General features: G+C 42.5%; 1 long non-coding RNA gene across 3 annotated transcripts; it reads right to left on the bottom strand.

The window, feature by feature from the left end:
* Positions 1–478: 478 nt before the first annotated feature.
* LOC120381108 lies at positions 479–26,106 on the bottom strand. Of its 3 annotated transcripts, XR_005587938.1 has the most exons (4): positions 25,831–26,106; positions 10,830–10,892; positions 10,246–10,387; positions 7,243–7,368 (listed from the first exon to the last, which is right to left on the bottom strand). It is a non-coding gene; the product is annotated as an uncharacterized LOC120381108 (long non-coding RNA). The 3 variants fall into 3 exon arrangements; XR_005587939.1 differs by lacking the exons at positions 7,243–7,368; positions 10,830–10,892 and adding an exon at positions 479–675; XR_005587937.1 differs by lacking the exon at positions 10,830–10,892.
* Positions 26,107–27,475: the final 1,369 nt, after the last annotated feature.

The following is a 27,475-nucleotide window of genomic DNA, read 5'->3' as shown; positions in this document are numbered from 1 at the left end:
AGTCAGGGAATGACCAGGACATAAGTAACTTAACATTTAACATCCTATACCTTGTATTGCATTTAAGGCCTGCTCCAGAGTCCACTGGATTTTGAAGTCAATAAAAGTCTTTCCTTCGTCACTGAGCGGAATATCCTTTTTTGTTTTGTTTGTTTAAGGCGAATAAATCCCAGTCCAGCTCTCTTCTTATTGCACCTATGCATGGCTCTGTGCATATCTCTTCCCATTCCTGCTCTGGTAAGTTGTGAAAATGACTCCAATTTATCTAAGGCAGTGCTCCCCAACCTAAGCTTAGAAGATGGATCTCTTAAATTTGAGGACTCATTTTTATTTATGCTTCAGTAACAAAATCAAACCAAACCACTGTGATCAAATGAATCTGGAAGTGTTGATGCATATTAAGGGCCGAATCTGGTTTTCAAAGAAGTCAGCAGCAAAACGCCCATTGACGTCAGTGGCAACAGGAGCAGACTCGAACAAAAGGCAAGAAATTCAAAATTCAGCACCTGCTGTTTGGAAGGAGAAAGCGGCACTGCAGAGTGAGCTGATGTTCTGTCCTCCTTAACCTCATACTTCCTGGCTTTTGTGCCAGAGATTCACAAGCGGCATATTAATTTTAAAAGCAGGGATTTTTTCTTCTTCCATTTTCCAGCGTTGTGCTTTGTTTCCCTTTTTCTTAAAAAAAGAAAAACATTTATGGGATGTTACAGGGAAAAATATGTCTCTAGCATCCTACTAGTCTGTTGGCTAGCAGTGCAGGAAGCACTGCCATTGGGGTTAACAACAAAGACCCTGATTCTGCAAAGGGTGACCAGATGTCCTGATTTTATAGGGTCAGGCCCGATTTTTGGGTATTTTTCTTATGTAGGCTCCTATTACCCTCTGTCCTGATTTTTCACATTTGCTGTCTGGTCATCCTAATTCTGCACCCGTGAAATCACAATTTTTTAAAGTGGGAGCAGGATTAGGTCTAAAGAAAAAATAGTTAGAGGAGAAACTGATTGGATAAAAAATAAATAAGCCATATTCCAGAGCTTCAAAAGCAACAATTTTGAAGGACCTAAGGAGATATCATCTTTCCCCTACTATCTTCCCTTAAGGATTACAATCATTACTTTGTCATTTAATTAATACAGTGATAGCACTCCTGGAAGTACCCTCTGAGGTACTTCCTGGGGTCGCATCAGTGGGTATCCTGAGCTATGAAGAGATTTGATATTTTTGTTCAGCTTAGATCTACATTGAAATGAAAACAACTGTTCTGTACTTCAAACATAAAAACATGAGAAATTAGAAACTAAAGCACATAAGAATTTAGGAATTGCCATAGCTAGACAGTTTGATGTTTCATCTAAACTGAAATTCTGTCTACAACAGTGGCCAATGCGTAATGCTTTAGGGAGGTATTTAAACCTCCCTTAATGCAGCTAATTTTGCTTCACCATCCCATGGGAAGCTATTTCTTTCTGTCCTCAGAGGTTAATTAGTTATCCTTTCAACAATAGACCTCTGTTACCCTTTCAACAATAGCTTTATAATTTTTTACCTCTCTCTATAAGATGGACCTGGGGTATCCTGGACATGTCTGACTCATGAAATGGTTAACAAAACTCCAGGTTCGCTCTCTCTATTGGTGAGTCAAGCATATTATTTTTTATGGAGTGAGAACAAAGGATTGAACTTGTTTTATTTTGGACAGGCAAACTCAAGACAATAGAATTGTCTTCATTAACATGTGTAAAAACGATAAACAGACCCAAAAGGTATAGGGGATGAAGGGCTAAGGAACTTGTACTATTCTACCCCATGTGATTATGTTGTCAGTGTTCTTATGCTCTGCAGATATTGCTTTCAGCGCAGTGACCTTTGAATAAACAGGATTGTGCTGTGCTAAGAGAAACAAAATAAAAATCACAGAGATATTGGAAGACTCCATCAGCCTTGTCTGTGCTTTCTCTTCAGCTGCTTAAACAGATGGACATCTCCCCCTCTCCCCCTCCCCAAATACTAACTAAATGCTTTAACATGCATTTTTTCTACTGAAAAAGAAGATCACCCTGAAAGAAGATCCCCTGAGGTCCTCTCATTCCCAACTACTAGTCTGCTTTTGTCTTGTTCAGTATGGAGAAGGATAATTTAATTGGTGGCCTTCTTGTGAGATTCTCATAGTTTACTCTATCCCCATTGCACATTTAGCAAATATTGTAGCCATGTCTGATGGCGGGGGAGGGGGGAAGGAAGATAAACTTTTCAGTGTCTGTAGGTCTGTTGGAAAGATTATATTGGACTTTTTCTTCCGTAAACATAAATATTGCGAAAAAATCTACTGCTGAAACAAATAATTTAAACAGGCTCTCCGGAAAGCTAGGAGATTTGCCTTTCCCATTCATGGCACAGAGCTTGTGGTTCATATTCTTCAAATCAATCTGTTGAAAGAAGGGGGAAATATCTATGCATCTGTACATCCCATTATAGCCTAATCTCTGAATGCAGAAATGGCATCTGGGAAGTGAAAAGCTGTAAAAGTCATTGATGAAACCCAGCCATGGCTTATTATAAATTCTACTCACTTCATAATGTTATATCCATTCCACATGAACAGCTTTCAGAAGGGCCATTGGGCAACTGGTATCCATAGAGCAACAAACTATATTATTTCCTGTTACATGCACACATTCACATTACCCAAGTACCCTCTGACTGCAAACTAAACTTTGGTATAGTCATCTCTTTCCACAGAACTACTGCATATTGCATCTGTTCTCATGAATGTCCTACAGAGTGTGTTGTCACTGGCTCGATGGCTATTTCCATATAACATGAGTTAAACAACATGCACAAAGTCAACTCAGGTCATCCTTACACATGAGCCTAACTCCTGTTATCTTCAGATTTTAGAGCAGTCCAAATGGGATCTTTTTACTGGCTGTTCCAAAACCCAGCTTCTCAACCCACTTGAAATGTAGATCTGTAACTTGTAATATACCCACTGTACGTATACCTGAGCATCTGTCAAGCATGCAGTCGGCATCTGCTTCTGTGCTGAATATGACAGCAAACCTCATGGTGTGTTTGTGGTGCACTGAGAACTCAGGCTAGAAGGGCGAACATTTTTCACTTCATATATCATCACTTACAACTCGCTGCTGGGATTTTACTGGCTTTAAAGTGTTCTGGAAAATGGAATTTCTTTGGGTTGTTATTTGTGGCAGTTCTACAGTGTTCAGAGCTAACCACTTTGGATTAAGGGGGCACTGGGACTAATATGAAAGTCATGCTGTTTCAGCCAGTTAATAAGGAAAAGTTTCCTTTTTGTTACCTGGCCTGGTACCAATGCGTACAAATGACTCGATCCTGCCAGTGCTGAGCACCTTCAGCTAGGTCCTGAGCACCCCCAGCAGTCATAGGATCAGGGCCTAAGTTAACGTCACTCCATCAAAAGCAATCCCAGCAAAACCATCCCCTGCAATGCCAATACAAGCGTCGAGCACATTTCCAGGCTTTCCTATAGCTGCTTCTTCTCACGAGCTCATGGCTCAAAGGCCAATAGTCAGGATTTAGGCTCAGGTCTGGAAACATTAAGTAGAATGAAAAGGGGTAAAACTGCGCCAGGAAAAATTAGTTGTTGTCTCACCTTTGGGCAGGGCCGGCTCCAGGTTTTTTGCCGCCCCTAAGCAACAGCAACAAAAAAAAGCCAGAGTGCTGCCGCCGAAGCAAAAAAAAACCAAAACCAAACCAAAACGGAGTGCCGCTGCCGCCCCTTGAAAAGAGCCGCCCCCAAAGGGCCGGAATGCCGCCCCTTGAGAAGTGCCGCCCCCAAGCACATGGCCTAGAACCGGCCCTGCCTTTGGGTTTCAGCCTCACAGACGCCCCAGACCCTCCTGTTTCATCAGGCAGACCTGAGCTAGAGAGACATACGCTGCTCCTTCTTCTCGGCCCTACAACATTGTTCGGGTACTATGGCTCTGAGTACATGCTGTGCCTCTCCGGTGCCACAGGCCATAAAGATACTGCCCGGTCTGAGTGGCGTGGGAAGGGGGCATTGGTGGCTTCAAGCCAATTTGTGCCTCCTGGATTCTGGGTTTGACAGGGGTTGTAAATTAGAGAGCCCAGGGACCTGCACTACCTTATGGAAGCCTATTCCATTCTATATACGTTCTTATACTGCCCTTGTCATCACAGTATCTGAGTCCCCAGATACTGGGGATATTCATGTATGGTTGCCATTGTCTACTCTGCCACCAGGTTAGTTGTAATGCAGTGTGCTGTGACCATGTCTCCACCGGCTGGGCCTGCCCTTAGCACATCATTATGGAAGAAGCTGCAAGTGAGGAATTGCATAGGACCATATACGTCCTATGTACATTGCTCCTGTGCTGAGGAAATTCTGCTGCAAGCTATTGCAGCCCCTTTACTTGCAGTGATATGGGCTGGAGTGAAGGCCGTATAGCAAAAGGAAACTGAGCTCATATATTGAAAGAAGCGTGTAGTGTCAATGCTGGTTAACAGAACCCAGGGCCAGTAATTGCACCGGAGTCTTGGCCTTCCTTTTCAACTAGGTAATCAGCTAAAGAGCTAGCAGCAATGGCTGTTGATGATTCTCATGCTTGTTAAGGAAGGCACGTACATGGTTCTGAGAATGACACCTGAAATGCCTGCTCTGTTCCAGGGAAATAATCTCATGATCACTATTAGTGCGGAGGAGGGATTGCCTTTCTTCAGGGGTAATGTCCACAGCTCTGTGCTACAGCTAATGGCCATGCTTGTGGCAGTACGTTCCCCAGGCCTCTGCTGGTGTGCTCTGTATGCACGTGGCAGGGAGGTGTCCCTTGGATCTCTCTCATTTGTCTCTTTCTGAAGCATGATGCTTAATCCCCAAGGAGCTGGCATCAATAATTAGTTCCATTTCTCTATCTGTATTGAAACAGCCAGGCTTGCTTCACTTGTTGTCTCCTGTTTGACGCTGTGCAGTTCTTTCACGCCGTGGGGCTTCTTTCTGAGTGAGCTCCCTAGTGTCAGCTCAGTGGGGCTGATGGTAGAAGCAGGATCGCTGTCTGTTTCTGCATTCTGTGACGGCTGAGCACAGGGTTACTTGACAGCACCAACTGCATCCGAGTGCCCACAGCTTGAGTTTTAATATGACTGACATCCACTAGCTATGGTAGCTCCTCCCACATGTGAATGTAGCTCTTGGGGTAACCTCTCAGAGATCGTAGAATATTTCTTTAAATGCGGTTTGTATATGAATGACTTGTAGAGCAACAGTATGATTTCACTTGACATAGGCGCTGGATAGTTGGTCGTTCTCTTGCCATGCTAGCGGGCATAGATACAATCTATTACAGTTCCTGCAATGTTAGTTTGGGGTTTTCTTTCTTTCTGTATGATAAAGTGACTTGGTTTCTCATGTTTCTTTTTGAATAGCTGCAGCAACTCAACCCCTTGCACAGCTTATATTTTCCATCCAGCCCAGCTAAAATATTGCACCCTAGGGAAGATAGAAATAACTATCACACCTATAAACTAACAGAGCCTGATTCTGCTCTCACCCTAAGGTAAGGCAGGGGTAACTATGCAAATCAATGGGCGTACAACGGAGTGAAAGTAGCATAAGTAAGAACAGAATCATGCCCAGAATTCCTTTGTGCCAGTATGGGAGACTGTCTCTAATAAATATTGAGATTCCTACATGATTATTATGATGCTTCAGAAAGGTTAAAGTATAGACATGATTGTTTAGGGGATAGGAAGCAGTTTCACTGAGCATCATCAGTCTGTTAATAGTGATAGTGCCAATTACCAGCCATTCTATGTTTGGATACAGATGTAATGATGGGATCTTGACTATACAGGATGCTAGCTGTGTTTTCTCTTTGATATCCCTGTTGCACATTAACTGTATGGTTATCACATGTTCTTGTGCAGCAGTGACATGGTAACTATAAAATGGTTCCACTGGAAACAACGATAATTAAATTAGGCAGCAACTCACATTATCATGGAACTTAGAGATGGAACAGCCTTTTACGTTATCTAATGCTTCTGTCTGCAATGCAGGATTGTTTCCTGTGGCATGTTTTCTAGTGCTTTGTTCACAATGTTTGGATTAGGGCTACCTCATTACATCCTGGAAACTGGGCAAATAACGTGACACTAATGGAGTTTCTTTTCTATTGTGAGAGGAAAACACAGCATCTTCATACAGTTCTGATTAGTACCTCTCCATCCCACCCCCTCCCTCACAAGCTTGAGGGGTCCTGAGTTGTGATATTTCAAAATCCTTCCTTACAGGCACGAGAGACTTTAAGAAAAACTTTTAAATGAATCCTAAATAAGTGAGTGTGTCTCAGGACATACATGTGAGACTTGGCCGCTCTATTGACCTTTCAGTCTTTCTCAAGACTCCAACTGTGAAGAATTGGTTGGGAAACTATTTGGAATCTGTCACTGCCATTACTTAAGCTTCTGGTGTTGCTGCAGAGAGTATCATTGTGAGAGTTTCCTTCCCACCAGGGTCAAGCACATGTCTTCATGGTGTACGCAGACCTTAATGGCTCAAATGTGATATAAATTTGTGCTGTGCATGACTCTGTCATCAGAGTATTGGGCTGGTGCCCCATATTTCCAAAATGTGGTGTATTTTCATTGCTCAAGTGTGCCAGGCTCTGAGTCTCAACTGCTTGTTGGTAAAGTGGAGAAATGGGCAATGCCATAGAAAGAATAGGAATTAGAGGTTATTTATCTGTGCTGTAGAAGATGTTTAGGCCACACATTCAGTTTAAGCCCAACCAGCAATAAGGTCTTGTCAAATCAGTTTTTCGTTTATCCCGTCTAAACAGGAAGAAGTCCCTCTTTCGATCCCTCAGCCTAGAATTGAGAGTGGAAATTTCCTATAACCTAAATGAAGTGCTTCAGTTATATACTAAGTAAGTCTTTACATTTGCCATTCTACTGCTGTGTGTTGAACAAGAAATTTGCCCTCAACTGCTCTAAAGTGATTTGTTGTCAGAATTATAGAATCAGATATAAATACTGTATCACTAACTGACTGCAATTTCTGTAGGAATAATCTAGAACCCTAGGCACTGCAGGATTTAAAACCAAGAGTATTCATATAGAAAATGTGTCCACCATGACTTACATCCACACGTGCTCAGAACCAACAAACAATCTATCCCTGAGAACCACAATAGAATAAGCATACCAAATCAAGCCCACTATATTCTCATTCCATCAACTCACCCCCACACCTGAGTGCCTCAGAAAGAAGATGGTTTTGCATCATGCTTGAATGATCGACAAATTCAGGCTCTGGTGGATTGCAGTGGTGAATAGGGTGGGAGTAGAGTTACACTGTGAGATGCAACACTGGTAAAGAATCACAAAAAGAATGCACTGTGATCATATGACTCCCATGATGCTCTGTGGTGATTCACGCAGAACGGTGACATGAGTGTATTATAAGAGATGTAGTCCAGCCAGGGAGCCAGACTCACAGAGGAGCACTGAGGCACGGGGCACCCAGATTACAGCTCCAATGAGACACTGCAGCAGCTCAGATGGACACAGATTAATGCCAATTTAAGCAAAACCAAAATATTTCATTTTTATTTTCCCAATGGAAAATTGAAAACTTTTTGCAAAATAAAAATTTTTCCCATGAAAAATTTCAACAAAGCAGAAACTGCATTTTCCATTGAAAAACATTTTGATGGCAAATTCTCAACCATCTTTAAGCATGATCTGAAGTCTTTTAATGTTTCAGTTGTCTTCCCATTGATGACAACGGACAAACACATTAGTAAGAGACAGTCCCTGTCCCAAAGAGCTTCCAGTGTAAGTAGACAAACAAAGGTAGGGCAGGGAGTATCATTACTTCCATTTGACTGATGGGGAAATAAGTCATGGAGAGATGAAATGATTACCCCAAGGAAACACTGGAAGTGTGCTACAGAAATGGGAAATGAATCCACATTTTTGAGTCCCAGTCACAACAAAGCCAACCTTCAATGAATACATTTGAATAAAAAAACCACACATTATTGATTGACTATTAAATACTGAACAAGAGCTACCACTGGCTGGCTGAAAGTTTTGAAAAAAGTTCAAAATTTAAAAACAAACCACTCAGGACAGACATATTAAAAAGTTTGCTTGAATAATAGCATAAGATGGTAGGCTGCATTGAATGTTACCAACTGTAATATGTCTGAAGTGTTTTCTATGATGCTCTTTGTCAAATAAGTGCAATAATAGCACTAAAGAAAAAAACCTCTTCAAACACGAAGCCATTTTTGTTGGTGGCGCTGAATTTTCTGAATGCCAACTACCTGCTGAGTAAATCTTTGGAAGCGCACAAAAAAGTTTGTTCTTTTTTAAAATGTGGATTGGTTTGGGGTATTGTTTGATTCTACCTTTGAAAAGGGTCATATTTCTGGATTTAGTTGGATAGTTTATTTGTTCCAATTCATTTAAAAGGGACCCTGCAGCTATCTGAGAAGAGAGTGTGGTATTACATTATTATTGCTCTGCAAAGTATGGGCAAGAATTTATTGTAAAAATTCAAAGATTTTCTGTGGGAGTCCTCTCCAAAATGAAGGCATTCAGTCCGTTGTAGTGTAGTTAACGTGCTAGCATTGCACTGGGCTAATTAGACTAATCCAGGGTTTCTCAAACAGGGGTGGCCGCTTGTGTAGGGAAAGCCCCTGGTGGGACGGGACGGTGTGTTTACCTGCCCCGTCCGCAGGTCCGGCCGATCGCGGCTCCCACTGACTGTGGTTCGCTGCTCCGGGCCAATGGGAGCTGCTGGAAGTGGCATGGGCTGAGGGACTTACTGGCTGCCACTTCCAGCAGCTCCCTTGGCCTGGAGCAGTGATCCGTGGCCAGTGGGAGCCGCGATCGGCCGGACCTGCGGATGGGGCCGGTAAACACACTGGCCCAGCCTGCCAGGGGTTTCCCCTACATAAGCGATGACCCCTGTTTGAGAAACCCTGGACTAATCTCTGACATACAATATTAAAATGCCTGCTAAGATAATACTGGGTATCTGTAGTTCAATGTAAGGGATGAGGAAGATGACTGAGGTCTATCAGCTTCCTATCTTCCTGTCACAGGAACCAAGAACTCCTATTAACTTCAGTGAGAGCTACTCATATCCTGGGGCAGGAGAATAGGGCCCTGGGAGGGGGATCAGCCTTGCAAAAGGCTGAATGCTTCTTACAAAGTACTGATTGCCTTCAATTATCTTGGACTTCATTGGAAGGAGAGGGTGCAGCACATTGGAGGTTGGATGCCAGGATTTTTACTTCTTACATGAAAGCAAAACAACAGCATATAGTTATCCCATAGCCTTTCTCTCTTCCCCCTCAAGCTGTTTTCGGTCTTGTCTATAAAGGGAAATTGACCTGCATAACTATTCTGGAATAGCTATTCTGCAATAACTCCCCATGTGTATACTATTCCAGAATAAAAGTGCCTTTATTCAGGAATAATTACTCTGCTCACAAAGCAGAGTAATGATTCCAAAATAAAATCATTTTTACTGTGACATAGAGTACCCACATGGATGAGTTATTCTAGAACAGCTATGTCAGTCAATTTCCCCTGTGTAAACAAGGTCTTAGATCTTTAGGACTAAATCCAAGAGTTTACTCCGGTGAGAAATCCCATTGTATTTAGCCCATGTTTGGGGCTTAATCTTGCTTCCATCAAAGTCAGTGGAAGCTTTGCTATTGTTTTTATTGGCAGCAGGCCAATATGCCTGTGGTTTGCTGTCATAGTCCAGTCCCTATCTAAAAAGAGAATGGGCATTTATGACTTTGAAATCTCTATTTATGTGGCTGTGCATGCATTGACCCTATCTCGGACTTTACTCATTCATAGGACTCATCTGCACATCGAAAGACTACTTCAACATGCTTCCACTGCCACTGAATAACTTTTCCAGGAAGAAAGTCACAAGAGATTTCAGCTGTACTGTAATGCAGAGTATAATGACAGTATAATAGTATCTAACCTCCTACAAAGTGCTCTGAAAATGGGGAGGTTGGCTGAGATTATTCACTGCTGTGAACAAATCCCCGCATTCCTCTGTGCAGATAAAAAAACTCCTGCCTAGCAGCTCCAAATTGGTTGGAATATTCATGCCTCTAATTAGAGAAACCTTTATAACCCACTCCTTACGCCATTCCAGAGTTACTGTGAAAAGGATCATAAAGAGCCTGCAGAATGTACTCTCTGATTCACCTGTCTTATTATTTTTGCAATCAAGGATAGTAGGGAGTATCCACTGGATGCCCAGTGTAAGTGTTTCGCATGCAGGAGCTTATGGCGTGATATATTGTGCATGGCTGTGATAATATCTTCTTAGCATGACAGCAAACAGGAGCTAATAAAGTAAACAAAAACAAGAATGTTAATATTATTAGCAGATAAACCCTTTCTACTGAGTAATGTCCACGTTTCAGGAAAGTACAGCTTGGCTTTGAAATTATCCATGAGTTTTAACTAAAACATTTTTGCTTCTGAAGGCTCTTAAGAGTCAGTTAATGCAGCAGCATCTTCTGGACCTGTTGGGAATTTCCAGCAGAAATGTCCATGGAGGCGTATGGTAAACAGTTATTTAGAACCAGTTGGTCAAATCCTTCAGCCCCTTTGAAAATCAATGGGAGCTGGCCCGAATAAGGATGCAGCAGCGTAAGAGCTGGCCCATGAGAATTGATAGCATAACTCCCATAACTGGGCCCCTAACATGTCTGTTTGCCCACTCTTCAGCTGAGATCTGTTTTCAACTGTAAGTAACCAAGAGGAGATTTCTGTATATTATTTACCTCAGTATGTCCTTTCTCTCATTCCTACCATGTGCTCCTCTCTCTCTCCTTTCTCACTGGAGTCTGACATAATAAAAAGCCATCACCAGTGATTAAAATTATTTCTTTCCATTCCAACACCTGCTGCTGCCTTCCAGCACCTAGGTAGTATTTTAATACTGGCATATACAGTTGGCATATTAATAATTATCACCAGCCATCATCATAACTCATGTTTTATTAGCATGTAAAGTGGTGTAGGGGACTGGGTTGAACATTCCTGTTGAAAGTCATAGAATGTGCCACACTAATAACTTCCAAGTACTAGTCTTCCAACTCCAGGACCTGATTTCCCCTTTGCTATATATGAGCAATTTCCACTGAAGCCACTGAGAGATGCGCTTGAGATTTTAAAGCAGCCTAGTGGATTTAGCCAGCTATATTCCATTAAAATTAATGAAAAACAAGTGCCTTGGACTGCTTTAATCTTAATCTACATGTAACATGAAGGTAATTAACCACTGACACAACCTACCTAAGGCTGTAGTGGATTCTCCAGCTCTTGAAGACTTTATATCAAGAGTGGAGCTCTTTCTAAAAGATTTGCTCTAGCTCAAGCCAGAAGTTGTAGGCTTGATGCAAGAATTACTGGTTGAAATTCTATGGCCTGTGTGAAGCAGAAGCTCAGACTACTTGTTCATAGTGATTCCTTCTAGCCTTTAAATCTATGAATATCCTATAGGAGCAAAAACTGGGCTGGAAATTTTCCATTTAAATTTCCCTGCTATATATTTGTTTTTGCTCATAATTGTTTTTTTCTGGTGTTTCAAACCTTGTTCCAACAATCTATTATGAATCTGTTATTGTGTCACCAGTGTTAAGTCATTATTTATCTATTATTTATTTATTTATTTATTTATTTATTACGATACCTCATAGGTGTGCCAGTCATGGAGCATTGTGCTAGGGGCTGTGCAAACAGAAAACAAAAAAGATGGTCCCTGGCCCAAAAAACTCAAAATCTAATTAATTGTTCTATCATATATTTAATCTGTCTAATCAAAATAACTGCCGATTGTCTAGGGATTTGATTCAGAGTTAGATGAAGATGAATATGCATACCTTCTTTCATAGCTATAAAAAGGAGCTATCTCATTTCTTTTTTTAATTTTCTTTTGAGTTTTTTGGTGTTTTTCTGCAGCATATTTTCCTATGGTCTTAACAATGATCAAAGATCTGGAATCACTACAAGCCTGTAGCTTTCTATTTATCCATAGGCCAACTGCTGTGCACGCAGACATATTGCATGCTCTTATACAATATCCTGCCAAAGAAATGTCTTTAACTACAAAAGGCCTCTTATGGCTTGTGAGAGAGATGAGCTGGTGGGGATAATGAAAGGAAAATATTCACAAGTGTTCATTTATTTCCATTTCATGGATATTTATACAGTTTTATACTCATAGGAATGTTTGTGTGAAGAGGACGCGTTCAGAATACGTGTGTCAATATGTTTGGGCACAAATATTTCTACTCGTAGTGGGCAAGCGAGCCTCATGTTGATAGAAGTTTTAGTCATGCATTGAGCGAGCAGTGAGGACACCATGTGACCATGGACACAGGATGAATAGTCCGTTATAACTGGTGGATACTCAAAATAATAGCTACAGAGGATAATTCACGTGCTGCCCATAGGCTGAAATGTACTGGAATAAGCCATTTGACATGTGATTCCAAGAAGTGAACAAACTGTGACAACTGAATTTGTGCACAGGACAATGGCTAAATTCATTGAATAAATTGTCTCCTGGTGCTAGAGGTAACTTTGGGTTGGATCCTGTGTGGTGTTGAGAACCATCAACTCCCACTGCCTTGGCTCCTGCAGAATTCTATTAACTGTAATACCGTTACACTGGTTTCAATGAGATCAGACAAAACCCATATGTATTGAATGGGTTTCCATGTGTATTGATTTTGTCCAGGCCTTATCTTAAAGAGAAGCTGCAAAGGTTTGGTTACCTCTAAAATGTCTGCTTCTGTTCTGCCTTTCATGTACACCAGGCCTAAAGCATCTCTGAACATGGAGACACAGCCCATTCTACTTGGGACAATCGTCGGCTGGGATAGAGGTGTTCCATTGACTTCTACACTGTCCCCACTTTGTCTCTACAGGGCATACAGGAGGCTTCATTATTTTATGCTTCTGCAGAGAGCTGGCTGAAGCATAGGGATTATGGGTGGCATAGGAGGCATTAGTAGTGGGCACTATGTAAAGCAGTCTTGTGACTGATCTACTTTATGCGAGTGCAGGGGTAGGCAACCTATGGCACGTGTGCTGAAGGCAGCACGTGAGCTGATTTTCAGTGGCACTCACACTGCCCGGGTCCTGGCCACCAGTCTGGGGGGCTCTGCATTTTAATTTAATTTTAAATGAAGCTTCTTAAACATTTTAAAAACCTTGTTTACTTACATACAATAGTTTAGTTATATATTATAGACTTATAGAAAGAGACCTTCTAAAAACATTAAAATGTATGACTGGCACGCGAAACCTTAAATTAGAGTGAATAAATGAAGACTCGGCACAGCACTTCTGAAAGGCTGCCGACCCCTGTGCTAGTGACTGTATCAGCGGCCAGACATCCCCCGTTTGAGGGATACTTGAAAGTGGTTTAAGACTACTTTGACCCCCACCTGTTCTTGAGTGTGCTGAGCTCAACTCAGACACTGGAAAGGATCTGGGTTGTTACTATTATGTACAGCCATACCATGTTTTAATTTGCCTCCCCAAGTAACCAGAACCTATTCTAGCATTTCTTTTATTTAAAAACAGCCATGTACTCATTAGCTCCTACAAGAACAAACTAACAAGAGATGGAGGTGAAAGAAATTCTGGAGAGGGAACACATTTTAGCTTGAAGGGCTTATTATAAAAAGCGGGGAGTGAAAAAGCATGATATCAGTAATGGAAAATGCCTAAGTGTAGTCCATTCTAAATCTCAGTGTGCATCTAAAATTATTTCTGTTAGTTACCTGTCCAGATATGAGCGGTAATCGTTGTTATTATAACTGTCTGATGAAAAGAATCAGAGCTACAGAAGGTGAGGGTTTCAAAGATTTGTAGAAAAGACAGATCAGTGCTCAGATCAATCTGACCTTGAAATCCACGTGTTTTTGTTGCTTCTGCATCCTTGGCTGTTTTCAGAAACAGATTATTTCTGGCGAGAGAGACAGACAGAAACACACAGAGCTTGAGAGAGTCTGGCTTGTGTTTCAGAGGCGTAAATCATTTTCTCTTGATTCTCCTTTTGGATTTTTGCATAGAGCAGAATTAAACTAATTAATTATGGCAATAGCATAACCATTAGTGCCCAGCTATGTGCTAGTTGAGGGTCGGCGAGGGTTTTCCCTTTAAACACTGCTTGTGTTTGGCTCTGTGTGTGTGTGGTGGACGTGGATGTTAAACACCGGGGCTATTACAAAGGGGCTAAAAATACTGGTTACTGGATCTAGTGCTGCAAGGTGCTGAACACCGTCACTTTCTATGGGATTGTGGGTGCTCAGTGACTCTCAGGAGATGCCCCTAATGTGGGGATTATTCATGCCCCCATACCACTTTTACATTACATGGGGGAAAGAGTGCAAGAGTTCAGGATTTTCATGAAATCGCACCAAAAATAAGCTCTCACAAAGCAAACACATGGGTCCCTGGTTGTTCAAGGCTTTATACTTGCTCAAATCCTGCTAAAGACCTTGGGATCTGTGTGGCTCACACCCTGAAAAACACCCCTTCAAATGACTCCCACTGACGTCAATGGCAAAACTCCCAGAGACTTCAATACTGCAGGATTGTACCCTAAATAAGCTCATGTGGGAGGCATGTTAGTTTTGGCAATGCGGGGAGGGTGCAGGAGTGGGACTCAGGTGACCTGGGTTTTATTCCTGGCTCTGCCACAGACACAGGGGCGGCTCTAGGCACCAGCGGGCCAAGCACCTGCTTGGGGCGGCATCCTGGGGAGGGCGTCATTTGGCTCCGGTGGAGCTCCCGCCGGCATGCCTGCGGCAGGTCCACCGGAGCCCGGGACGAGCGGACCTGCCGCAGTCATGCCTGCGGCGGGTCCCGTCTTCCCGCGGCTCCGGTTGAGCTCCCGCAGGCATGACTGCGGCAGGTCCGCTCGTCCCGGGCTCCGGTGGACCTGCCGCAGGCATGCCGGCGGGAGCTCAACCGGAGCCAAATACCGCCCTCCCCAGGATGCCGGAGCCGCGGGAAGAGGGGACCCGCCGCGGGACTGGGGAAGGGCGGCGCAGCGCTCCGTGCTGCTTGGGGCAGCCTGATTTGTAGAGCCGCCCCTGCACAGACATGCTGGGTGACCTTGGGCAAGTCACTCCAGCTCTATGCATCAAGTGGGGCTCATCCGCTGTGTCAGGTAGTTCACCTCAGAGAAAGGAAACTCCTGTTTCAAATCAAGACCATCAGATCTGGCCAGCGAGTTTGTAAAAGTTGTGCCAGTTAGATATGCTCATGGGTCTGCTCCGCCAACCCCAGCCAACAGAATAAGCTTTGACTATATTTTGGGCTAATGCCCCAAGCATTAGTTTTGGAGATGTGTGGGACACACAGAGTCATATAGAGTTTAAGGCCAGAAGGGACTCCCAGACCATCTGGTCTGACCTCCTGTATATCACAGGCCACCACCAACACCCAGCACCCAAGGGAGACTGCTCCTGCCCCCAGCGGTTTATAATCTATGAAATAGGTTTAATCGTCTCTAAATTTCCTCGTTGTTTAGCACTGACTGGGCCTTACACAAAGGCCATTGAAGTCAGTGCAAAGAATCCCCTTCACTTCAGTGAGTTTTGGATCAAGCCTATGTTGAGCATATAAAGCTCCTGGTCTGTGCCCAGAACTGGGTCAATGTTAATGGGAGCAGAAGGACTGTGGGATCAGACTCTGAAAATGTGCCCTCTTTTGGAATAAGTCACATGCTCAACTTTGAATTATTTTAGGGTTATACCAGCAAAAAACCCTAAAACTTGCAAAGCTGCCACTGGAACATTGAGATTTTTTTTTTGGCCATGTCACAAAATTTTCAAAATGCCCAAATACTCCCATTTCACTTGCTCTGCAATGTGCTCCATCCAGCTCCTCTGCATGGGATGTGAAGTATTTGCTCCATGCTGCACTGCATCCCAGTGAAGCAAAAATCATTCCTTGCTGACTGGTACCCTGCTGACATCCCATTTCTGTTAATTAGGACCCTGAGTATTTAGCACAAAATATAAATGTGGCAGGATTCCAAGCTGCAGAAAGGAGGGAAAGGGGGGGAAATGGTTGGACAGCTAAGGGGATATGTAAATGTATTTAAAATAGATGATTCTAGCTGCAGTGAACAGATGATTTTTTTTTATTCCGACTGGATGGCTTTAATCAAAAATGATAGTTCATACATCTGCTCTTTGAAGATAAGCCTGCAGTTACACAAATCACTTAAAGACAGAGGCTGTGGTGTGCTGATGAGACCTCAGAAAGTCTAACCCATGACTAGGACGATTATAGTCTGGTTACTTCTGCAAGTTGCTAATTCTGAAATATTAGGCTGAGTTATATGTCCTGCCTGAGACATGAAAGTGAAGCCTGTAGATTGTGCTAAAGCAATTAAGATGTTTTACAAATCATTAGAGAACTTTCTTGATTTAATAGGGAATTTTCCCCCTCCTCTTCCCAACTTTTCTCCAAATGTTTGACCTAGAAAGGCAGCTTTCCATCATCTTGACATTTATTTTATAACAGAAGGTGGAGATTATAAATTAAAGCGAGCCGTCTTTAGGGGGATTCAGGGCTCCTCTGGAAGCTGCAGACTTAAATTTAGGACGATACCAGAAAGTATTTACCTTTAGAAAGATTAACTGAAATAGATTGATAGAACTCAGATGCAATCTCAGGAAAAACAGGTTCAGAACATATAGAAAAAATCCATTCTTCGAAGCCAAAAGAAAAAGGAAACACACATTCATCTTGTTTCATTTCTATTTTGATTTGAACTCATTAGAAACAATATTTTTTAAAAAAATGAGTGAATATCTTGCTTTATTTCATCAGGCCCATGTGTTCATTGTCCGTGTAAAATTTCACAGGGAGGAGCGAATTAGACAGAGACTTTGGTGGCTTTGAATGTGAAGCACTTGGACTATAGAGTCACCAACAACGCTGTGGATTTGAGGCTTGATCCAAAGCCCATTGAAGTCAGTAGAAAGTCTCCCATTAACTTCTCTGGGCTTTGGATCAGGCCCTTGGTGAGAATGTGGTAATGGGGGGACACGTAGCTGCTGAAGAGCTCAAAAGCTGAGGAACAAAAGAAAAAGATGGGTCCTTTCTCTGCTTATCCTTGGCCAGATGTGGTGTTTTTCTCCTTCCATGCTACTTTACATCCCCTATTCCCTAGCATAGCAATGCAGCACAAGAACTTTGTTGGCTACACTGCCGTTGACTCTTTACTGCCCTCTCTGACCCTGGTGATGGGGTCAGGGTGCATTGGTCCCAGAGGATATGTTAACACCATTTCCAGCAGCATTCAATAATCTTCCGTTTTCACATGGACTTTTGTCTGCATAGACAGGGGGATGTGTTTGTGGAGCACCTCTTTCCCAGGACTCTGAGCACACCTACTTTATTTCTTGCAGGCCTATTGGTGAGGCGAAACAATCTATTTTTTAGCTGCCAAGTTTTAAAAAATACTCTATGTGGTGAGGATTTCTGGACATGTTGGGCATCTTTCCCTCTGAGTCAGAATGGTGGCTGAGCAGATGCTACTGGGTTCAGTTTGCCTGGGATTGTAAGATTTTCTTTGGGTTTTTGGATGCACGTTAACCTGAAACCTGGCCCCCACTGACTCTCAAAGGAGGGACACTGTGAAACTTGTTAAGCCACTCCTTCATTGCTTGAGGCCTCTCCTAGGAGAAATGGGAGGCATTGTGACCTGTAGTGCAATCTCCTTCTTTTGGATCTCCAGCACGTGGCAGAGTGGGGCAGTTAACCACATCTGGCATCTTTGTGGGACCAGCTAAGCAGTCCTGTTTCTCTTCTACTTGTACCATCTCAACACTGGTATCTTCTGGAGAAAGGTCTGCCTGCCTCCCTCATCCCCTGTTCAGCAGCATCTTGGAAGATCACAAACACCTTTCTGCTGCTGACCACCTATGCCTCACTCTGTGACCGAAGGTGTCCAAAAAGTGTATGTGCAGCTAGGAATTCCCAGAGGTTACCTGTTCTCACGAGCATCCTAGCTGATAGTAACTGAAACTACTGATGGCCAGGGCAGAGAGGGTTCAGCTGAGGCTGGGGAAGATGGAGAAGGAAAAGGAAAGAACGGGGAAAATGTATTAAAAACCTTTAGAAAATGTTATTAAAATCCACTGTGGTTTAGGTTTTTTTTTTATAAATTGTTATTATTGTTCCCTGGACACAGCTCTGAATGTTGTGAGCTTTTTTGACTGTATTTCCTTGTGGTTCAACAACAGGTGTCTACAGCAACTAGCATTAGACTTGGACTGAGATTTTTCATTTCCTTGCTGCAAGCTGCAGTAATTGCAAAAAGCTTTGAGGAGCTCCATAGAACCACTATAAAATGGCTAAAGCTCTTTAACTATTATATGGTCCTAGAGAGGATATTTTTATAGCTATGGACCATTATAAATTCTCTAGCTGATGAGCCTTACATTGGATTTTTTGTCCACACTCTAAACTGTAATTGCTTAATAATTAATTCTCCTGCTATGGTGAAATAAGTAACTGGAATGTGTCGATATTGTTTACAACCTGGGATCGTTCTTCCTCTTTCAGGCCCAAGTCTGCACGGCAACGAGCATCTTCAACTCTATGTCAAAAGGCTCTCAGCACCTTGCAGGATGGAGCCCCCTCTTCAAGTCAGTTCAGTTTGCAGAGATTTGGGAGCTGGATCTCTTGGTGTGATGCTGTTTGGTTTCTATTTTCATGGGTCTCATCTCTCATCTCCCGGGAGGTTTGGATCCAAGATTGCAGTTTGGCCTACTGTAACAATGGATTATTTTCACCTCCTTCTGCTTCCAGTTCTCCCCACACATTTTGTCTCTAGGATCCCCAATCTTCAACCTCTCAGTTGTTTGGCTCTTTCTATCAGCTGCTTGGCCTTTGCTCCCCCCTCTTGGCTCTAGCTCACCTCTCTTCTCCATAGGTGCCCCTAAGATGTTTCACACTAGTGAGCACCATGATTTAGTCTAGTACAGTGGTTCTCAAAGCCAGTCCACTGCTTGTTCAGGGAAAGCCCCTGGCGGACCAGGCCAGGCCGGTTTGTTTACCTGCTGCATCTGCAGGTTCGGCCGATCGTGGCTCCCACTGGCTGAGGTTCAGCGCTCTAGGCCAATGGGGGCTGTGGGAAGTGGCGTGGGCCGAGGGATGTGCTGGCCACTGCTTCCTGCTGCCCCCATTGGCCTGAAGCGGTGAACCGCAGCCAGTGGGAGCCACGATCGGCCGAACCTGTGGACACAGCAGGTAAACAAACCAGCCCTGCCCACCAGGGGCTTTCCCCGAACACGCGGCGGACTGGCTTTGAGAACCACTGGTCTAGTACATATACTTTTCAGGAAATAATGTCCTTCTTTAAACTCCCACTGACCTTTTAAGTCTTGGATAATTAAAACACAGGTGCATTTTAAAAGAGTGGCTCCAGATGTCCAGCACATCCAGCTGAACATAGCACAATCCACATAACACACAACCCAGGGGTCACCCGATGAAGTTAATAAACAAACTTAAGGAAGTACTTCTTTTCACAATGCAGTCAACCTGGAGAGCTTGTTTCCAGGGGATGTTGTAAAGGCCAAAAGTATAACTGAGTTCAGAAAATAAATAGATCAGTTGATGGAGGATGGGTCCATCAATGGCTATTAGCCAGGATGGTCAGGGATGCAACCCCATGCTCTGAGGTGCCCCTAAACCTCTGACTGCTAGATCCTGGGACTGGATGACATGAGATGGATCATGTGATAATTACCCTGTTCTGTTCACTCCCTCAGAAACATCTGGCATTGGCCACTGTTGGAAGACAGGATTCTGGGCTAGATGGACCATTGGTCTGACACAATATGACCATTCTTATGTTCTATCAGTTAACCCACTTTACTGGTATCTCAGATGACTACATGGGCTCAGGGAAAATATTGACAGCTTTTAATTCAAATTGATCCCATTCAGAAACATCAGAGAACCATCCTCCATCATCTAACAATTTGGTAGTTGCACAGGACTTTGTATGTGCTGATTATTCCACACACTGCCTGCAGAGATGTCATGTTCATCGCCTGGAATAAAACTCCAGGCCTTCTGCGCCACACAAAAACACAAATCTCACCCTCTTGAGCTAAAGCATGTTCTTACAAATGGGCCACTAGCCTGTTAGCTTTACTGTGATACAATAATAAATAAATAATTTTCCATTAACTGTAGCAACATTAGGGCCTGTAGAGTCTGTTACTCAGCCACTCGAAAGCAGCACATCTGACCAGGTCTGACATCCTATACGCAAGGGAGATTGGTATACTTGTAATCGCACATACAAATAGATTGCACTCACTCCATTAGTCCTATAGTTTGGGCTATATTCCAGACCTAATTTATAGGTATGTTTGTGGGACGTGTTTGAGCAAATGTTACTAAGTCTAAAGGTTCCCCCAGGGGTTAACCGTATAGTCTGTATCTCCTATTATAGTCTCAGGCCTGTTATTTCTTTGTGAGGGCTCTACTTTCATCAGAACTTCGTCTCTTTTGTTGTCTTTGTGAGGGCAAGGGCTCACTTCTTATAAGCGATACCATCACTTCTTCAGAAGCAAATGTCCACCTATTCCTGTGGTCTCCAAATGCTTGCTGACTCTTGTGCAGGAGACTTACCTAGTCTTGGAAGTTTGGTCTCTGTATGCCAAGGCCTTTTATAGGATTGGAAACCAGTTTGGGACAAGTAAGAACATGTCTGAACTTTCACCCAAGACGGCACACTCATTCTCTTCCCCCAAAAGTGATTATACAGTGTGACCCCTCTCCTCCCCCGTCCCCCCAGTCCCCAGCCCATTGATGCTAATGGGAGAGCGGTACAATATTTAATGGATCCAATCCTGTTCTCATTGAAATCAGTGGTGGTTTTGCTATTACTTTCAGGTAGGATTCTGGGTGCAGGATTGGGCTCATCATTGTTATTCATGAGTTGTATCTGCAAGTATTCAATGTAAGCTCGTTATAATGTAATTCAATAAGTTGTATGTTTCTACCGCTCATCAGTCATAAAACTGGTAATTAGTCCTACAATTCTACAGCTATGACAATACCTAATAGTATTATCACAGCGAATGTATTGAGAATGTGTTTTGTATTTTCATTCTTGCAACTCAAAGGGAACAAATCAGTACTGTTTTTTTTAATTAAATGTATCTGTTGAATCCCACGCTAATTTAGGTTTTAGAGATTCCATCAATATCATGGCAAATAATAAATATGCAGATGCTTGGACTACATCAGTTTTAGTGCCGTGATAAAAAGGTCATTTAGTGGAATGCTCTTGTGTTTATATGTACTGTATTTCTTCACCAACACGAAATAGATCAGTCATTTCATTCATTCTTCTGCGGACAAAGTCGCTGATGGTACAGTGCCCAACTGCAGTGAAATCTCTTTATAAAAAGGATATTCATTCCCTCCCACCCTGACCAACCTGATTTCATGTCTTCAGGAACACTGTGTCAATTATAGACTAGAAAAGAAAAAAAAGCTGCTGTCAAGGGGCTTCCGAGGAGTGGAATTGCCATGCAGATCTAGTTACACCATGTAAAATTAATCATTATATTTCTGCTGCTACCTTGTTTTTCTATTTGTGTCACACAGGGATTCTTAAATGACCTAATATTGAATCTAGTGAATTACAGGCTGGAGACCACAATGTTTGCTATGCCCTGACTGAGGATGGATTGATCTACAGGTTGCATTTTTCCTCATCTGCTTTGGAGTCTGTTCGCCTCCTGAGCCACCTCATTAATCATTCCTGGATTTCACCTTTCCATAAATGGGAAGAACTTGTTAGTAGACTATTGTTTCTTTGCAGACTATATATTTTTAAAATAGTTTAATATGTGATAAGCACAAAATCAAAGGGACGTTGTGAAATCTTTCAGTTTGTAATGAAAAGTGACATTGGAGGTCCCAGTCTATACTCTGATTCTATCCCTATTAATCAATGCACTTTAAGCACATGCTTAACTTTACGCATGTGCTTAGGTCAGTGGTCCCCAACCTTTTCGTCTGGTGGGCGCCAGTGGAGCATCCGCCGAAATGCTGCCGAATTTCTGAGGCATTTCGGCAGCGACACCTCTCGATGACGTCACTTGTCGGCGACGTCATCGAGAGGCGTCGCCGCTGAAATGCCGCTGAAATTCAGCGGTATTTCAGCGGATGCTCCACCGCCGGCCAGGACGCGGGTGCATTTAGATGCCCCCTTGGGCACAATGGCGCCCGCGGGCACCGTGTTGGGGACCCCTGGCTTAGGTCCTATTGACTTCAAAGTGACTTGAGTATGTTTTTGCAATAAAAGTGTGTGCTTAAGTGCTTTGCTGAATAAGGATGGACTTACACAAATATTTAAATGTTTTGCCAAACTGAGGCACTAGTGTTTTAAAAAATGAAAAGTAATCCTAAGAATTTGAATCAAACTTTTAAACTTAATACATTGCATATACTATTAAAGTTGATTTATTTGAGAACAAAGGGATTTCTAAGCACAGAGACAGAGGATTAGGAATTCCAGAGTTCTAACATTGGCTTTGACAGAGACGTTGTCTCTGTGCTTGGGCACTTTTACTCAGTTTCCCCATCTGTAAAATGGCAGAAAGAGTCATCTGGTTTAACTTATCATGGTTTGTAAAGTGTTTTGAAGAAGACTGTGATTATTTACACTCGATTAGTAATGCAGTTAAATGGAGTATCATTTTAAAAGAAGAATGTCCCCTATAGGTGAAATATTGGTAACTAAATATTACACATTTATTTAAACCTTTTCAGTTGTATTTCTCTCCCAAGGGCATGGATTTAGACAATGTATTACAAAGAAGCTGCCCTATTAATGAATTTTCAGTTGCTTGTCTTAGTGTTGTATAAACAGTGTATCGAGTTTCACCAGCTGGTATTTCTTGACTAGTATATTGTCAGGTCATCACTTCATAAACAGGGCCCAAATAACTGTTTGTAATATTGTGCCAAGTCCTGCAGCTTTTGCTCATGCAAAATGGCCTCCATGGGAGTTTTGCAAGAGTAAGGGCAGCAGAATTTAAACTTAATACATTGCACATCCTTTTAAAGTTGATTTATTTGAGCACAAAGGGTTTTCTAAGCACAAAGAGGATTAGGAATTCCAGTGTTCTAATATTGGCTTTGACAGAGATGTTGATTCTGTCCTTTGGCACTTTTACTCAGTTTCCTCATCTGTAAAATGGCACTAATTATAACTCCTACCTCAAAAAGTGTCACCCGGTTTAGCTTATCACTGTTTGTAAAGTTATTTGAAGAAGAGTGTGTTTATTTACACTCAGTTAGTAATGCAGTTAAATGGAATATCATTTTAAAAGAAGAATGACATTTTTCCATGACAGTTTCCACGCTGTAGAAAAACCATCTTCCACTGAAAAAAATGTTTTGATGGAAGGTTTTTCACCAACTCTAACAAACATTGATTTATACAGCTTCACAACTTGTCCATTATGTAAAGGCACAGAGAAGATGAGACTGAATGTTTCAAATGGGAATACCTAAAGTTTGGGAAACAGATTTAGCACCTTAACTTTAGGCACCCTCGTGTGCAAATTCTGGCCGAAAGTCCAGAAACTCAAAGAAATTTAGGTGCCTAATTCCTATTGAAATTAATGAACGTTAGATGCCTAAATACCTTTGAGGATCTGGGCCCAAGAGACTTGCCAGTGCCCAAATTTACATAGTTAGCCATTGGCAAAGACCTAAATAGAAGCCAGGTTTCCTGATTCCCAGATCTTTACCCATTGCAAGTTTCATTTTAGCCTGCTAGGTCCCTTTGTCAAACTATTCCCCAAGATCCGGGTAATGGCCTGGAGAAAATTGCTGTGCTTTCTGTTCAGTGATGATCAGGGCTTCTAATATGAGATTCTTAAATATGGTATCTATCTGGATGGTTGCTGATGAGTTAAGTGTTTTCATTTTGGAGCCTTGATCTTTATATTCGTAAATTGTGAGCCTGGTCTGTTCCATAGGAGTATAGTTTTCTATGTTTATAGGTATCCTTTTGAGGATGAAATTGCTGATGTCATAGTCTAGAATTTGATAAATTAACTCTCTTTGGGCTAAGGTGGGGACTCAGTGAAGTATTGTTCTGATCCTCCTGTGAGTGGGGAGGGAGCTTCAACTCTTGTCTAAGTCAATGCGAATTGAGGGTGTTTGGAGCTCTCAGGACATATGGAGCATCTTGGAGGATCAGACCATAAGTAGAAAGAGGGCATTTTTGGCTCTCTAAGGTATACAAAGGGTTTATGTCCACTCTTTTACCTTTCAGCAAAGAAACAGATATTTCCTTCAAAGAGACAGATCAGCTAACATCCCAGGTAATTATCATTAGTATAAGGTGGAATATGCCCTTTTATGTTTACACTTTACCACCAGCCGTGATATTGGGCAGACTCTGAATGCAGGTGGAATTAAATAACCTGTATAGAAAATGCGGTAGGGAATGGGAGACATGAAAAAAATCTTTTCAATCTTGACCTTTTGACAACGCTGGCTCTGATTTCACTAACGTAGTGACGCACATTTTGAAATGATTTCCAAAGAGCCTGGTATACTGGATGGCTGGGGGATTAGTAAGGGAAAAGGGAGCCTCACTGGTTCAAATATAGCACAGGTCAGTAGTGTCAGAACATCATAACCACGTGAAATGCATTTCTTGGTCTCTGTCCCATTCTTAAGAGCTAATCCAATGAAGTCAATGTCAGCCTTTCCACTGACTTCAGGAGACGCCGGATCATGTTCTTAGGGCTCAAAATTCACTACACATCACAAAATTCGCTACAACTATTTCCCCCCGTGGACAGTCTCAGCAGAAACTAGCTGCTCATGGAATCTGAACTATTCTTTTGTCCTTTGAGTCGGTTCCTCCAGGAAAGGACTGTGGGCCTAATCTGCAGATTTTACTCATGCAACATTGCCTCTAACTAAGTGGTATAGATGTTTTGTGTGGATAAAACAGGCAGACAAAACACTGATGAGGTGTGAAAAGAATTGCACTGCCAATGTCCATGCCAGATATCTCCCTTGGATAGATAGACAACTTCATTCTCCATTCTCTCCTTTCCAACAGTGTGGCATTCATTTCAAAGAAACATTCCAGAGAGACTTCATAATCCATGTGTGCAGTTCAATATCCATTGTGATGGACTTTTTAATTATCTTATTATGAGTTTTGGCACATAGGTCTATGTAATAATCAATTGTTGTCTCTCCTGACCATCCACCGCACACATATACACTTAATATTAGAACTGCCCAGAGAGAAAGTTAATGGCTCTCTGTTAGACAGCAAATAAAAAAAATGTATTAGTCAACTATCCACTGTAAAATATTATCTCTCTGCAGGCATATTCCACTATTGATTCACCTCAAGAGAAGTATTTCTGCTGCATCTACCGCAAAACAAATAAATTGCTCTGTAATTGCAAGGGTTGCAAATTACCATGAAGTGGCCATGGCAGGGTTCTGGTCCTTCAGCAGCACCCCCTTGGGTTCTGATGGTTTTGTACACTCACGCCGGGTCCAGTCACTCAGGTGGGGTGCTTAGTAGCACTATGAAGGGGAAGGAGTCTCAGCTGTCCAGCTGAGTTTCTCTGGATGCTCATCCCTTCTGGGGTTTTGATGGAACTAACATCTTATAAGCAAGATAATAAATGAAGGAAAAGGACATAATCAGCCTATCCCTACTGGGCCACTGACCTGTCTTCCTTCAGATGGGCCTGCAGTGGACCACAGTCTGGTTTAAAGTCCACTGGATCACCAGCAGAAGGAACAGGATACAGCCCTCTTCACCTCAAGGTGACATGTGCTTCTTTTAGGCAAGGGATTAGGCTCTGCCCTCTGCCAGCCTCTCCCAGGGAGCTGGGAAGCTCAGCATCCTGCTCACCTCCCAGAACAGCCTGCTACTGAACTGAGCTTTCCTGCTCGTGAACCCCATCTCCATTCTTATCATGACTTACAGGTGTGATGGGGCGGGGCCACTCCAGCCCAGAGCAACCCCTTAACCCATTCCTGATTGGTGCAGGGTTTATACATCATATCACCGGTAGTGATTAAAAACAGAATTCTATGGAACACATATGGGCATTTGGGTTCCAATGCCCAACCACTGTTACACAAGGGAAAGGCATAGAGATGACTTCCACTGCAATTGTATTTTTGACAGTTGGCACGTCAGGTGGCATGGAAGTGCCAGCTTTGAGCTGATTACAGTATTTTTCTTTCATGAGCTTTTTTCCTGCGGTGAATATTTGTGTTTGCAAAGGCTCCGGAACTGGCAATAATGAGAAACCAAATTTTCTGTTGACTCAGGGGCTTCACTTTTCAGTACTGTCAGTTCTTTTCTGATATACACAGCCTCAGTGAATACCCATCTGCACTGCCCTAGAGATGACCTTGAGGAACTCCTGGTAGCGGGTGTTTGGTTTGCAGAAAGGAGACAGTTCAGTCTCCATCATGTCTCTGAAAGATGAACGTGAATCACACTAATTTTATAGAACTATTCAAGGTGACATATGAGGCAATCTTCTGTCTAGTAAGGATTGAGACCACATGATCTATTTGACTAAGGACTCTGTCTAGACTGGAATTCTGTCCAAGAGATGGCTGCTTAGTTTCCTGTGGATACATAGTAGCTCATCTCTAGTTTGTACAGAGCTTTGGAATATTTTAATTCTATTTTTATCTTGCACACTGGTATTGTTAAAAGCACAAGGAGTTGTAACTTCTGTTACTGCACATTCCAAGAGATTGGGGATGGCTTGACTTCTATATTTCTTGGAAACGGTAGGAATTTAGAAAGAAATGGAGCAGTTTCTTCCCTTTCTGTGGGATGGAAGGGTTTCTTTTGAAATGCTTTAGTCTCTAACTCTTTCCGTGGTTTTTTTTTAAAGTAGATTGCTTTACTGATCTTCAAGTCCCACCCCCCACCCCCGCCGATGGGTTGTGTCTGTGGCCTGTACATTGCAGCTGTAAGAATAGTAGATAGGTACCCAGTCAGACAAGTCAAACTTCCTGAATAGGATTGGAATAATTAACCTGTCTGCACAGATTTGATCTTTGAACATGCTAGTGTGGACAGGCTGCTCTTTTTTAGATCCCTCAGACTTGAAGTCATATGTTCTTTCTCTCAAGGAAGTTTGCTGAAGTAAATATGGCAGCATGTGTCTTTTTAATAAGTGAGTTTTGTCCCCTGGATTTTCCATATTAACAATTCTATTTTGTCATACTCTGAAGAAACCTTTATTATCCTTCATGTCCCACCAGGCTCTGAAGACTTTGCAAGTGCCTGAAGCACTGGTAATGTAAGCGTAAAGCTCACAATTAGAACACCTCTAATTCCTTT

Source organism: Mauremys reevesii, linkage group 13 (assembly GCF_016161935.1).
Source record: "Mauremys reevesii isolate NIE-2019 linkage group 13, ASM1616193v1, whole genome shotgun sequence".
Taxonomy (NCBI): domain Eukaryota; kingdom Metazoa; phylum Chordata; order Testudines; family Geoemydidae; genus Mauremys; species Mauremys reevesii.
Note: the sequence above shows the minus strand (reverse complement) of the source record. Positions and strands in the feature narration are given on the sequence as shown.